Source organism: Chroicocephalus ridibundus, chromosome 8, assembly GCF_963924245.1.
Source record: "Chroicocephalus ridibundus chromosome 8, bChrRid1.1, whole genome shotgun sequence".
Lineage (NCBI taxonomy): Eukaryota > Metazoa > Chordata > Aves > Charadriiformes > Laridae > Chroicocephalus > Chroicocephalus ridibundus.
The window spans coordinates 26,061,915-26,077,201 of NC_086291.1; the positions used below are offsets into that span (position 1 = coordinate 26,061,915).

Here is a 15,287-nt window from a genome sequence, read left to right on the forward strand (position 1 = left end):
GAATATTAGAAAACCTGAGATTGAAAAGTTACCAAAATACAGTAATTTTCTTGAAATAAAGGGATGACAATTGAAAAGTGAGTACAAATCAAAGCTGTTACATCTGCTCTTGCCTTATGAGGTATGAGGATGGAATCTTAGCCCACAGTGAAATAAACAGCAAAAATCTCATTTAATGGCAGAGGATATATGTCTGCACATAGTAGAAATGTATATGGGTCTTTTATAAAGGATTATTAATTGAGTAGTTATTTTTTCATTCCCATTCATACCCTTCTTGATACTTACTATTCTAAGACCACTGTTAATGCCATGAAATCATTTATCTTCTTTTATATATTTAGTCATAAATTCTTAATAAGCAAGGCTAATTTTTTCTGTGTGTTCTATTTGTCTCAGTAGCTAGCAAAGCAAAGTCCTATGTACTAGAATTCTTTCTGGTTTAAAAAAAAAAAAAGAAAGAAAAAAAGAAAGAAAACAGAAACCCCCCATGATAATATGCAAGTCTAGAAATATTTACAGAATCAAGGTCTTAAGAAAACTTTATTCAGATGAACCGAACAACTGGTGTTTAGCTTGTGTTTTTTTTTTTTTTAAACTGAAATATTTGTTTGGCAATCTGTTGATTGCTTTTACCTCCACCTGTGGGCATACCAAGTACTTTGCTTGCCTTAGACAGTACTGATATATAAATATAATTCATAAAGCAGACATGAGTATGTTTATATTATAACTTGCATGTCACTTGTGTATTATTTTACCAAAACAATAAAGACAGCAGAAAAGTAAGAGGTAATCATTAGCAATTTTATTCTGCAGCTATGTTATCTGAACACCTAATGTATGTACCTAGGAATACACAGTGTTCTGACAGCCTATTCCAGCTGTTTTCCTTTCCCTTTGTCAAAGTAGCTTATTCTATGCTTGAAGTATATCTCTTTCCTGTTTGACAACAAAGAATTTTTATCTCCTCTGTGACCAGATGTACAGAGCTCAAAATGTGGTTAATAAATACTGAAGAACACATTTTTACCTAAATGATCAATATATTCACGCCATAGGAAGAGAGTTGAAGTATATGGATTTATAGTTCCTTTGTGTTGCAACTGAATATATGTATACAAGTTGCAAAATATCTATTCATTGCTGTTGGTTATTTTAGTGTTCTTATTGTCTGGGTTCAAGGCAAATAAAGATTAATTTTGTCTTGCTTAATCTGCTTCTGCTTTGTAGGTGCAACCAGCCTCTGCTTTGCTATGTCTATGAGAAGTCATCTGGCTTATTCTATTAGGATTCTCTCTCTTCTATGTAAGGGAACATTGTATGTTCCTTCATGAAAAAGAATTTTGTACTATTTTACTTTTCAAGTTAAGTTACCATCCAGTTCAGTAGGTTCTTTTCCTCTTCGACTTTCAAGCTAATTTATATTAAAAATGTTAAAAAAAAGGTATATTTCTGTAGCCATAACAGCGTTTTTACTGTACATTCTTTCCAAAAGAAAATGTATTCTGCGAGGATAGGCACTCACTTTGTTTTATATCAACACTGTTTATTTACTTTTTGAGTTGTTTACTTCTTTTCCTTATTATAAGCATTTGATTTCTTACCTTCGGTATCAATCTCCAGAGAGCCTTTTCAAATGCCTTATAAAAATTTAAGTACATGATGTTCACTTCAGACTTCCCCCTTATCTAGCTCTTCCAATTATCTCATAATGGAGCAGAGTGTTACAGCTCATACTCTATTTATATCTGTCATTTGCTTCCTTCTTAGTTTGTTCCCAGGCTAAATCCAACTTGTAGGTCTTGGCATGGGTGCCATTTATTCTTTTTCATCTCTTGTTGACATTCTAACCAGTACTTATATTTTTATAATTTCTAATGTACATTATAAGAATATTTTTGTTTGCCTTTTGCCATGGTTTTATTAGCTGCTATTTTTAACTCTTATCTCTAATACTGTGGTTACAAAATATATCAATTCAGTATTTGGCATTGTAGCTTAGTCTCTGTGTCTGGAAACTCCTAACATTTTAACAATGTTAGGAGTACAAAAATCAGAATATATAAAACTAAGCAGAATTATGATATTCATTGAATAACATTAACCATATATCTGAGACTGCTATACCCATGCATATTGTTCACATCCACTTAGGAATTGTGTGGACATATTTGTGCTAAGAACATGCCTTATGCAACTCTACAAGAAACTGAAATCACTCCACACTGAGCATTATCTCCTGGACGTTTAAATAGTAAGGTCCTCTCCAACTTAAGTGGCTATAGAATTGGGTCCTTGAGACTCTTATATTTTATTTTTTTTTTATGCCAAAGCATTCTTAGGAGTTCATAAAGAGAAAAATGGGAGGAACATAAGAACATTGGAAGGAAAGCATTGCGATAAAAAAAAAATAAATCTGTTTTTGAACTTTATACATACTTGACTTGCATTTTTTTTTATTAATTGTATTTTGATACAATCCAGAGACCTTCAATCTAGGTCAGACCAGTGTAGAAAAGCACTGTAGGGGAACAGAGAAGCATATGTTTCCTATTTCAAAAAGAATATGGCAAAAGTCAAGCAATGTGCAGCAGGTAGATGGAGCACAGGACCAGGATGTATAGATCAAATAAGAAGAATTAAACAATGAAGAAGTCAGGGTACTGAACTATCCATGATCCTGAAGACATAGAAAAGACTGATAGTTGAGAGGCACTTTTAAAGAGCACATTTGGAGACAGCAAACATGAAAATGGAAAAATGGCTGAAGGAGAAATAGACAAGGTTACAGCAGTAAATGGAACACAGCCTTGCTCTAGACAAAATAGTGGCTTGATAACCTTCATGTGTAGATACGTATTTGTGCAGTACAATAGGACAGGGGATTCAACTGTTGACTGCACGTAACTACTACTTCTCCAGAATCGGTTTAGCACAAAAAAAGACAACCCATAAAAGCCTCCTTTTGGAAAGACTGTGTTTACACGTCTTCTTACTTGTACTTCTTTCAAGCAGAGTTCTATGTCTGTAAAAGGATCAATTTTGATTTTATGAATGCTACAAATTGAAATAGGGAACTATATCATGGTTTATTTTAGTAAGCTAGCAGTGTATAATGCTGTTTCTGTTGACTCTGTAAATTTATACAGCTGAAAGTTAAGATTGTAAGTTCTCTAACTCCCATTGTGAAAAGGATGAAAGCTCTTACCATATTAATTTTTTGGCCAGTCATGTTTCTCTTTGCTCAATTAGCTTTCTTTTAAAATTTAAGAGTGTCTGCACTGAGGCAGAATATTTAGTCTGTTATTCAGCAGATTGAACTGATCCGTGTGGTTAGTTATTTAGCAGACAGGGGTAAATGATAAGAAGAAATAATGTCACAGCAGAGCAAGTAACACACTGTTGCTTATTCTAATATAGCCTCATTCTGGTATACCCTCTTTTCTAACTTTCCACTCCATCAACACTCATCCCATTCCCATGTATATTCCCACATTCTCTCCATTTTGTTCTTACCATCAATATAGTTATTATTGAAACAAATCATCAGCATTTTCCTAATGATAGTAAAATGCTCCTGATGCTGTGTTCTGAAGTGCTAAAATGTGCTCTGGAACTTTTATATTAGTTAATACTTACAAAATGTTATTAGACAGCCTAATACAGGCAGTATGATTAAGGAAAGGTTGCAGACAAACATCTGTACTATCTTAGACAGAAGTAACTTGTGTTTGTGAAATGGGCTTTGACTGGATGATTATTAGCATAATCAAGTAAACAAGTTCTGCTTAAACTACCCCTGTAGGAGCTCTGACATCCAAATGGTGGCAGATACACAATTTTTTCATAATCCACTTGGAAATATTTTAGCACTTTAAAAACACTGTTTAGGGATTTGGTCTATAAAAATATTGTCTCAGTGTAGGGAATTAATTTTGAAAATGAGATAATAACACTTGTCCAGATTTGAAGGAGACAAAAATGAACCAACTAATTGATTTTTGAAATGCTGTTTATAAATATATAAATTTGCCAGTTGCAAACGTTCTGAGTGAATGTGTAATAGAACTATGACAGCTGTTATTACTGTATTACAAATAGCATAGATGTTTTACAGAATCAGTGGAAGGCCTTTCCTAAATGGCTCACTAGCTAAGGAGCAGTGATGGAAGTACGTATAGCCAGCAAAAATCTCACTGGTAATGAATGCACAACAGTTTATTATGGTAAATCAAGGTTTAGTTTTAAACATAGTTATAGATAACACCAATTTTATTTTTTTTTTAAAAAGATTCAAGAGCAACATACACCCAGATACCTATAATCACATCTATAAGTGCAATTCCATGAACATCACACTGTACAATCCTAGACTAGAGTTTTTGGTTGTCATCTTCCCATTTTCCTCCCACTATTTTCATTACTTGGGCAACTGACAAATTAATCCATTAACTTTGTGGCAGCAAGTTTATGCTGTCTTTTATGCCAATACAAAGAGATAGTTCATAATCACTCTAAGTCAGTCAAACACGCAGTTGCACTAAAGTCCTGCCCTTTCCACTGTCCCAGTGCGTTTGCTCCTGCTATGCCCTTGCATTAGCTATGATAACCACAGTGGTTAAGATTAACCGAAGACTATTTATATTCTTTCCTTCAGAGAGAGAGTTTTCAATTGGATCAGTTTGTTGATCAGATTAGAGCAAATTCCTCAGTCTGTTTTATCTGGAAATCACCCCTTTGTAAGGGTGACATGACTGGAGACCCACCTTGTGGAGATGGCAGGTTCTTACACTGATCGTGAAACATCTTAACTTGACAATATATCTACTGCTGTCTGCCAACAGGACAAGCCTATTTTACATACATATACGTATATACATATTTTTTTATATATATATACAGAGATAAGTGATTTTGTGTTTACATCTAATTCATACACAAATCTGTACCACTGGTTTATCTAGTAATAAGCAAATCAAGTGTTGATTGGTCAGTACTGACAGATTTAATGATAGTTGGCAAGAAATTGCATTGTTGAGAGCAGTAGAGAGCATAGTGAACTACATGTTGATAAATAAACAACTATGTAGTTCCAAACATAAGTCAGCTACTGCATCTGTAAACTAAAAGCTGCCTATATGATTTTCCTGAAAGCCAGTAGTAAGCTGATAAATACCAAATAGATGATTAAGTAAGGACATGCTTCCAAATATTCCTTAATGATTTTGCTGCTTCTGCAGAGAGATCCAAAGTCTACACTATAAAAGACTCTATGCTGAACACATGTACACATTTTCCATATTGTGTATACATTCGACTGCAAGTTTATCACTCATACACCACAACGTTAGAGTTCAGCTAGTTCAAACTGAAACTGGTAGTCCTGTAAGTGCAGCCTAAGCATAGCCTCACGACCGAAACACCTCTGCGTTGCCAGGTCTCTGGCAGCCGCTCTTTCTCTGTAGTGCGAGTAACAGCAAGTTCAAATCAAAGCCGAAGGCTTGGGCCTCTCCTCCTTTCAGGGCTGCTATCTCCTCCACTGCAGGTTGCAAAAGTAAGGAAACTAAGGGTCCGTCTGTTCCATCAGTCTGAGCCCAATAACTTTGTGTAAAGCAGCTACTGCCCACATTATAATCCTGGGAAGCTCCTTTTATTTGCCACATCGTGTGCTGCTTTGTGAGGCTTTGCTAACACTTCCTCCAGCCTGTGCTAAAGCTTCATTGTGGTAGTTGCTGTCTATGCCTCTTTTGTAACAATTGTTTCTCATGTTTTTCTGATTTTTTGTTTGTTTTTTTTAAACACAAAGCTGGAGACATAGTCGGTTTTATCATTTGGCCTTTGTGGATTACTACTGCAATAGTGATTTGAATGGTCAGACTCTTATTTAAACTCTACTGTGCTATATGGCACCTGTCAAATAAAGGTTTCAGGTCATTTCTCTGAACATCCATCATCTTAACTTGCCAGACCTACACAGATATTTATGTTTACATTGCTAGGTAGATGTGTACATGGATTTACCTTTCACATAGCATAGAACTCAGCCAGCCTTTTTCATGCTGTATAAACTGCTGTGAGTGAGTCTGCTGCACAGGGCCCTGGAGAGCAGTTTTGGCACTTACTTGACACTCATCATATCCTTCTCTGTAGGGGCTTAGGAGGTGACAAAGCAAACTGTGGTGACAGCTGGGGGTGGCAAGAGGAAGTTGTGAGGATTAGGGATGGAAGGAAAAGGAGTAAGTGGCAAATGAAATTGAGCACTTTTCTCCTGTCACATCTCTTAAGCTGAAGAAATATTCTAGTTTTGCTTAAGGAAACAGGCAAGACGTCAAATAACCAAGGAATCAAAGATGTATGTATCACAGGTATGTAGAGGTGTACATACAGACTACAGGTGATCTCATTGGAGACTAAAATTAGCAACAACTTCATTCTGGTGAAGTAAAGGTCTGCGTATTTATTTGAAGGTTATAATGTCTCAAGGATTTCACTGCTTAATTTCCCATGACTTGGCAATAAAGTCCACTAGTTTCTGAAAATGTAGTTCATACCTGGATTACCTTTGCAGAATAGGCACATGTGAATTGTAGACTGAGAGTCAAACTTTCATTGAGCAGAGGTGAATTTTACCTGCCAGGTTTTTTCTGTAGGAGACAGAATATTTTTTGAGTGAATTGTGCAATTCAAGTTTTGAGGCATCATATTAGTATCACATCACAGGAAATACAGAACGCATTTAACTGGCTTCATTCTGAACCTGGATTTTTAGATCCAGCAACTGCAATATGTTCAGATGTTATTTTCTCAAGGTTAATAATTAGTATTTTCAGTGAAGATGGCCTTATTTTTAGATTTTTACTGCCGAACTCTGTGGGAAGCTATTAAACAACTAAGAGTCATATTACCATCCACATAATATCATAGAGTACCATCCACAGAATCATAGAGTACCAGGTTGGAAGGGACCTCAAGGATCATCTCGTCCAACCTTTTAGTTATTCAGAAAGCAATCATGAGAACAAAGTTAGGACAGAGAAACACGAGAAGAATACAGCTCCCAAAAAGGAGGACACAGAATATGGATCACATTCCACCAGGTCAATGTGATCTAAAGGGCAGCATAATGTCTTGCATAGTAACTGTAGTTGTACAGGAAATAAATTTAAGGCTACGAAGACTTACAAAATTTCAGACATTCTGGTTTAATTGGGTCAGAAAACTCAAGCAATAGCAAAATTCAAATGAAAACAAAACTGTTCTTTGGGCTGATGAATGCATTTTCCTTGGAAAAATTCTACAGATTTTTTACTTAAAGAACAATAAAGTAAATATAAAATATAATTACCTTCTTGAACAAAGCAATTTTCAGAGGGAAAACAGGAACTTGTGATTTTGACATGACATGTTTACATTTCTATCTTAGAACTGAGAACATTCTATTTCTGAAACTTCTCTCCTTATGAAATGTTAATCAGTAAGACTCTATACACAGATCATGTAAATTCATCTGTTTACACTGAATGCTGTAGTTTAAGACAATTTTTCATAGGCTTCTATTTCCTTTTAGGTAGGTGCAGCTAATACTTCCCTATAATTTACTATTTCTTTGGAAAAAATGCAGGTTAATTTACTGAATCCCAACATTTCAAAATTTGTTTTGAGTGATATAATTATGCTGTGTATTTTTCCAGGAAACACTGAATAAATTGTTGGTTATAACTGAACATTACCAAATTAACTAGCATAATACAGTAAAAAAAAAAAAACCAACAACAAAAAAAGACAAAATCAGAAAAGCCAGCAAACAGAAGTAATAATAAAGCACGATTGTAATAATAAAATGCTTGGAATTATATTAAAGAAGAATCAATATATGTGGTCTTCTAAATGTCACACTGACCTGCCAGTTTTGTGTGAAATACATTGTACAATTGAAAGAACAAGAAAATTGCATTTGTTTTGGGTGAAGAATAGTAATTAAATACTTAACGCAATAGGGAAATATCTAGTTTGAATATTTTTACTATTTGATTATTTTACTCAATTCTAAATAAATAGAATCTTTCCATTGATGTAAGCGGGTATTGGATCAGACCTACTAGGAAGCTGTCTCTGTGTTTCAGGTAAATTATTAATGAGTCATATTTAAAATTATATTCCACACTTGGTCATGTGATACTTAAAAAATGACAGATTGGGATTCACCCACAAAGGGTTTTTTTGTTCCCTTTTTGGATTTTTTTCTATCCATCTGCTCTTTTTTCTTCTCCCTTCTGCTGCATTTTCAGAAATCTGAATCTTAATTTCTTATTTATTTTTTTTTAAGTAAAACTGAGATAAGTGATCTAATCTGTGAGGATACCATGTACGAACAGCTCTGAGCTTTGTTCTACTTGCTGTTTCTGAAAAGATGCAATCTTGAAAAATAAGGAAGAAAAAGGTAACTTACAGAAGAACAGTAACAGAATGGTCAGATACATTTGTTTTACAGATGAGAATGAGACTTAAGTGAGTAGCGATTTGGATTTCTCTGGTAATCAGAGGCTAACTCAAGTCACTTGCAAAGGACCAAATTTAAGAAGAGCGTTTGCTCAGCATTTCCTTAGTCAAGACATGTTGGAGTCATCCTTTCTCTCATAAGACCTATGCACTCACAGTGTTTTTTGCTGTTTTAATCCTGGATTACTACACCCGCACCAAAAAAAAAAGAAAGAAAACAAAGAAAAAAGCAAGAAAAGAAAGAGTAATAAGTAGCTCCTATGCCTAAACAAAGATGACATGTTTCATTCACAGGTATTTGGTTTTTTATATGTAAGAAAGAAAGGTATGTGTACCTGTAAACTGCCATATCTAAAATGAGCAATGGTTCTTTAAGATATTAATTTATTTAATATTTTAGAGATGACAAAATCTACCAGAACAGTTTAAGGCTCCTATTTGTCTGAACACCTGTTTCTATCTTTATCAGGATCATCTCCATGACAATGTCTCTCATAGTGTTTAGTTGCTTGCTTTGTAAAAGAAAAGTGTTAAATTGGGAGCATGCAAACTGAATCCAGACTTAGTAAAATCACATCACATGTTAAGTGTTCGAGTAGGAGTGATACAACTCCATCACTGCCATCCATTTATTTTGAACATACAGTGGATATTTTCATACATGGTCACCGGTAAGTTTCTGATGGGGCCAAAAGAGAAGTGTCCTTTAAGGACCATATAGCACCAACAGTAAGGGGGCCCACATGGCATTTATGCATTGCTGCAGTTTATTTATTAAAGCCTTGATATTTGTGGAATATCCTGATGTGCAGTACTGTAAGTAGGCTTAAAATTGATGAAATAATTCAAGAGGAGAGGAAAACTAAAAGTCTCAAAAGACTAAGATTTCTCAAGGTCATGAAATAATAACTTTTGAGAGTAGCAAAGTCCAGAGGTACCCCTTGCACAGGCAAAGATTTTGAACACTAGGAATCCAGAAGGAAAGGAATCATCTTTAGATTTACTGTTAAACTAAAAGATAAAGTGACAGGAGGAGATGGATAATGAAAAAGGACAGGTTGCCAGAGGTAACACTAAATTAATGACACTTGGTGACAAAGAACCATGAAATTGTTAACAGTGACATGAAAGGAAGCCTAGAGAGAAGTCTATACGTTCTGTTTTGACCGTGGTTAGAGTTAGAGGTGGTGGTGCTATGGGAGAGAACGTGTTCTTCCCGCAAAAGAAAAAGTAGAAGCAAAAATAAGAGAATGAGACTTTGACCAGAAGGTAGAGAAGTTTCCAAAGGAGAAGAGAAAATGACTAGTTGCTAAGGAAAGGAAAAGGAAAAAAAACAGTCCTGAAGTTACCGTTCCAAATGATGAGAGTGTAAACAAGAAAGACATGTTGAAAACAAAGGCCCATGTAGGGAATTAGAGCAAAGAAAGGAAACCACAGGTGGGTCAGCGTGCTGTTTCCTCAATGTTTTCGGGTAAAATAGTGAAATTCTGTAGTACAGAGAGGAAGACAAGACAGGGTGAATTCTCCAAGGAACTAGAGAAGAGGAACTGTTGAAGAAGGGATTGAAAATATTCTTAAAATTTGGATGTGAGAATAAAAAGGAGGAGGAGATAGAATGAGAGGACTGTGGAGAGTAAATTGCGAGCTGAGCATGGAAAGAGGTCTCAGAGGACCAAAAGAAAGAGGACGGGGGCAAGAAGGTAAATAGATGGAGAGCTACAAAAAACTCCTAAAACTACCCCTGATGCTGCAGATTGTCTTTAGTGTAGACACACTAAAGGGTGAATATAACTAAGGGGAAATAACTAAGGAGTTTTTGGAGCGAGAACAAGTCTTACTGAGGTAAACATTAATTGGCAATGTTACAACATGCAGAAGTTTTGTAAGGATTAATAAATAGCTTCAAATAGAAGCTCTGCAATCTTTAGCATTAAAATACTGTAGCAGAAAATATTTAAATTTTAAATCAACGATTTGAGGCATGTTGTTATTCTGAGAACAGTAATTTCTAATTCATTCATGCTACGTATGCAGGGTACCCAGGCAAGCTGCTTGACCCTGTGTATGCATTGCCTGTCACAGAAAGGATAGATTCAATGAACAAAGCACTGTAGTTCTAGGAGAAGGATCTGTTACCTAACTTTTGTTTTAGAACTTCAACAGGTGATAGGGCCATGTAGTTGTGATAGAGGAACAGGGCATATTAGGCACATGAATAGTCCTCTTCCTAAGGCAGTTTAATTACTCATGAATCACCAGCTGTCCTGTTGCCTTTCATAGCAAAGCAACCTTTCCCTTGAAACGAAAATTAAATGTTGAATGGCAAAGAGAAAAGTTGGTACAGAAAAATAATTTCAGAAAAGCAATAGAGAAATTATTCTGGTGAACAGAGAATAAAATTGAGCAGGAAAAAAAGAAAAACATATGGTAGCTTGTAATAGGTTACCTTTTGATCCTAACACTCTAATACAGAGTCAAATCCAGGCTGCAAGTTTGTTTCAAGTCTCTTTTTGACAAGCAGTTGCCAACAGTATGAAAAAAAAAACAAACCCCAAACCAATGAAGATTCCTGCTATTCAGGTATAGCACAACTACATACAACTGAACAGAGTCTGGAATCAAACTCATGAAGCATACCCCATTGCTCAGAGTTCTCTGATATTCAGACTTATGCAGTAAAAAAGCCTTGCATAATGGATTTTCGTTGCAGTAGCTCTGTGCTGTATATATCCTACACGGGAAGTATTTTTGCCCAGAGGTTAAAAAGAGCTATTTTGACATGCAGTAAATTCACCTTAAAATATGTATGCTTTCCTTGCATGCTTTAGGGGAAAGAAAGAAAAAAAGAGAAGTTTTACCAAACTTGTCAAGTATCTTCTGTATGTAAGTTTTTTTTGGCAAAGTTTAGCTTAGAAGTGCACTATTTCTTGATGCGTCATTCACATTTGATATATTAACTTTCTAACCTTGGGCAATAGATTTGCAACAGAAAGTGTATTTGCAGTAAAAAGTCAAGTGTGTGGTATTTGCAGGGCCACTAAAATGGAGAGGGAGATTGCTCTGAGATTTATTTTCCCCTTAGTAAGGCATCATAGTATTTTCTGTTTTTTAAAAAGAAAAAGTTCTAATGACAAAGAATACAGATTGCAAATTCATTTTTTATTACCGCACCATTACTAGAATGGTGAATTTGTCACTGGTTTTCATGGGTGCAGGACTGAGATGATAATTTCCTTTTTTGAAATTGCAGGACTGATTGTGAATGGGGGATTTAAAAAAAATATTATTATTTGATTGAAGAGCATGCGTACTACCCACTACTGAGTCCCAGTCACTTGCTATCAGTCTTCCCTTAAAAATCTTTGCCTCAAAGGAGTGGAAAAAAGATATTTCAAAAATAATGTCATTTCATATTGCCATTGCTGTAATACTAAATTGCTGCCATGGGCTTGTATAAGTTTCACGAAGAAAGTTTTATGTAACTGAGGCCAGCTGATTGTAAAAAGGAACATGAGGCTGGCGCTCAGTCAGATTTTAAAACATATTTGTATGTATATACATAAAAATATAGATACACATATACTCTTTAAATTATAAGGAAGAAAGTTTTAATTAAGGGCTGAAATTTTTAGCATTTTGGCATTTAAAAAATTAAGTAAAGAAAAAGTTTGCTTTTCAATAGAAAATATTTTCTTGTGGTTGCAGGTGCAAACTTTTACTTAGTGCGACCTGAAAAATTCGGTTTGGCCTATTTTCTGATGCTGTTTTGTATTTGTTTCAATGGAAACAAGCAACACTTACCAGGAAGATACAGTATAAAGGGTTTAAGCACATACAGTTCTAAGCTACAGGGTCATTTATGCATCCTTGATCCTTTTTATTCTGTAACTTCTGAATGATCTGAGCTTGGTTCATGCTGTTTCTATCTTCATTAATACAGAAAATTTTTATGGTAACACTGATAACACCTGATCTTTATAAGTCCATTAGGTATGGTAACATCCAGTTACATAATCGAGCGAATGTAGGTATGTCTGGAAAAACCTCACTAGATAGATTAACTCACATTCACTGATTTAGAAGGTAACTTCTAAATAAATATACCCGTAGAAAGAAAAGAACAAAAGATGTTGTAGCCTACACTCTAAGCATTAAGGTGACCAAACATGTCTTTGTTACATGATAGTTCAAATTTGAACCAGACAATCTTACTGCATAAGTTGTTCTAGAGCAGTACTGCGAGAATTTAGTTTGAGAAAATAAGGACATAACAGGTAATACTGCATACTATAAGGGAATTAATTATTAGAAGGTGTGGAACCTGTGTTCTATCATATACATTCACAATGGTAGATATTATAAAGAATCTACAAGACAGCATTACACAAACACAGTTCTGCAGAGATCTTGAAAATATTCTTTGGTTTATTCATAATAAACAGATAAAATTGCCTATCAGAAAAAGACCTTACACCTGTCAGTTTTAATTATTCTACACTTGTTAGAAGCCATCTTTAAGAGAATGCAAAGCCACGTGCAAATATTAGATTTCATCAGCATAGTGCATGGCCAACGACTTCAGTAAGGACGTAGCTTTTAAAGACTGTGTTCTAAAGTACCTAGAAAAATGTTGAGACCCTGATCTCCGCAACTCCCTCACGTCATGCTCATACTGAAAGAATGGATTACCAAATTAGGAGGCTGTAAAAGAAATAGCACCTCTTCTGTCTTTCCAATAAAGTGGGAGGAAGCAAGCACCTTGCCTCCCCCAGTTACTACCATTTGCGTTGGGGTGCTGTCATTCAGCATGAAGAGGAAATGAAAAACTCAGAACTTTTATCTGTTCAGGGTTCATCATGACCTATGCAACCAATGACCGATTTCCTACCAGAAACAAATAGAAGCCTTCCCTAAGTTAAGAACCAGTAATGGAAAAGTACAGGCCTTACTGCTATTTCCTTCAGCACAAATATTGATTCTGATGGAACAAGCAGGCCTGGAAAGTCAAAAGACAATTTCTCTGTGAAGCTCTAAACAAATCATAGCTCTGAGTATCTCAGAAACTTGCAAAATTTCAAAAAGAATAGAGCTGCTACCCAAGACAGTCATCATTAAAATACACTAATCTTTTATTAGAAGCGATAAGAAAAAAAATGCCCATTTCCTCCCCCCGCCCCCCAAAAAAGCTCTGACAGTAGCAGCTTACTTTAGCAGTTCAAATGCTTCATTTTTAAGCACCTATCTACACCCTACAAAATGAACTTTGAAGTTTGAAATCTAACAGGGTTTCACATATACTGGATTAGCAAATCCCAATAAAAACCATATTGGGTCTATATCACAAGGCTCTTTTTGTAGAAAAAAGATGAAATGTTCATTCCTGTAAAGATATATCTAAAGAAATTGATGTAGTTTTCTTCAGAGTGGCTCAATTTGTACAGTTAACATGTTTTCTTGATTCCAGTGTCAAGAATTAGTAACCATAAACATTTACAGCTCCTAGCATGCATGTAGTGAGAAATACAACTCATACTTTCATTTTTGAAGGGATTATTTCTGCCAAACGTGCTATTTGCTGACACAGAAGACAGACAATTTGTAGATTTGAGGGTGCAAGGTAATACTGTTACTATAGTAAATGGAGTTAGAATGACATTGTAAACAGCAATGGAAAAATGCAGATAAAATTAGTTAAGCAACCAGAGTGCAGACAGATTGGTCCCATTGATTGACAGTCATGAGAAGAAGTGCTTTGCATTAGTGTCCTTGGCATGAATTAGTATTTTCCTGTTGTACTTTGTATTACATTAAAATGTACTACTCAAATTACATCTTGACTGAATTAGAAGAGTGCAATGCATACTTGTACTTTGGGTACTTCAAGATGAGTCTTAGATTACAGTTTGAAAGATTCCACTGACATCACTGTTCTTTGAGTTTAAACTAGGGAAGACCACTATTAACAGTATTTAATCTTTAAAAGGTTAAACCCCCCCCCCAACTACACTGTGTTTTCAAGAGAATGACGAAAGTTCAGTCGGTTTTGCCACAGGTATACCAGCCACGTATTTACTCATTTTCAATGAAGCTGAAGCAAGAGTCGGTAAAGAATAAGACCTGTTCTTTCACTTCCAAAAGCAGCTTTTCATGGAATATTAAATGCCTACCACATACACAGAAATAGTCAGAAGTGATTAACTGACTGCATATACAAAATCCTTATGTTCATCAAACATTTCTGTCCCAGTAACCACCCTCAAGGAACAGTGTTTTAATCCTTCAGCTTGAATTTCTTTTGGTCAGGGTGAACTGAACTACAACTGTCTTTTACAGGTTGATAAAACCATGAAGCACAAATTGTTTAAACTACACTTTTAAATTACTTACAATAGAAATATAGAAAAAACCTAAACTTATTCCACAGGCCAAATGATCTGTGTACACATATACTGTCACCCTATACTGCATGTGTGTCATTTCATCAAAACCATTTGCTTGGAATCAAATTGCAAGTAGTATTTATCCTGCAACAGAATAATCAAGTTTTACAGAAGCACGTGGCACTGAATTTCACTCACTCTCTAGAACCATCCCTACTAACTTGTACTAAATTCAGTCCAGAAAAAGCTTGTTAAAGCCCTTAACTGCTTCTACTACTAAATGATCTTAATATTGCAAGCAAGGATCAGAATTTATTTGTTTTATGTTCCTGAAATAGTCCTTTTCTAGGTTACACTTCACAGTGGGAAAGACAGAAAAGGGCAAATACTTGAGGTAAAATTTTA

The 15,287-nt window shown here is 35.2% G+C and overlaps 1 protein-coding gene and 1 long non-coding RNA gene across 6 annotated transcripts in view; one reads left to right on the forward strand and one right to left on the reverse strand.

Annotated features, from left to right (window-relative positions):
- Positions 1–15,287, forward strand: part of KCNT2 (potassium sodium-activated channel subfamily T member 2) — a 146,613-nt gene that overhangs the window by 15,755 nt on the left and 115,571 nt on the right. The gene's annotated exons all lie outside the window — the stretch shown is intronic.
- LOC134519634 (uncharacterized) overlaps positions 1–15,287 on the reverse strand; it is a 115,967-nt gene that overhangs the window by 1,672 nt on the left and 99,008 nt on the right. The window contains exon 7 of one of the 2 annotated variants that reach the window (XR_010072270.1): positions 6,555–6,647. This is a non-coding gene — a long non-coding RNA (uncharacterized LOC134519634). Of the gene's footprint in view, positions 1–6,450; positions 6,648–15,287 lie in introns of those variants that run through there. The other variant, XR_010072269.1, reaches the window with a different exon arrangement.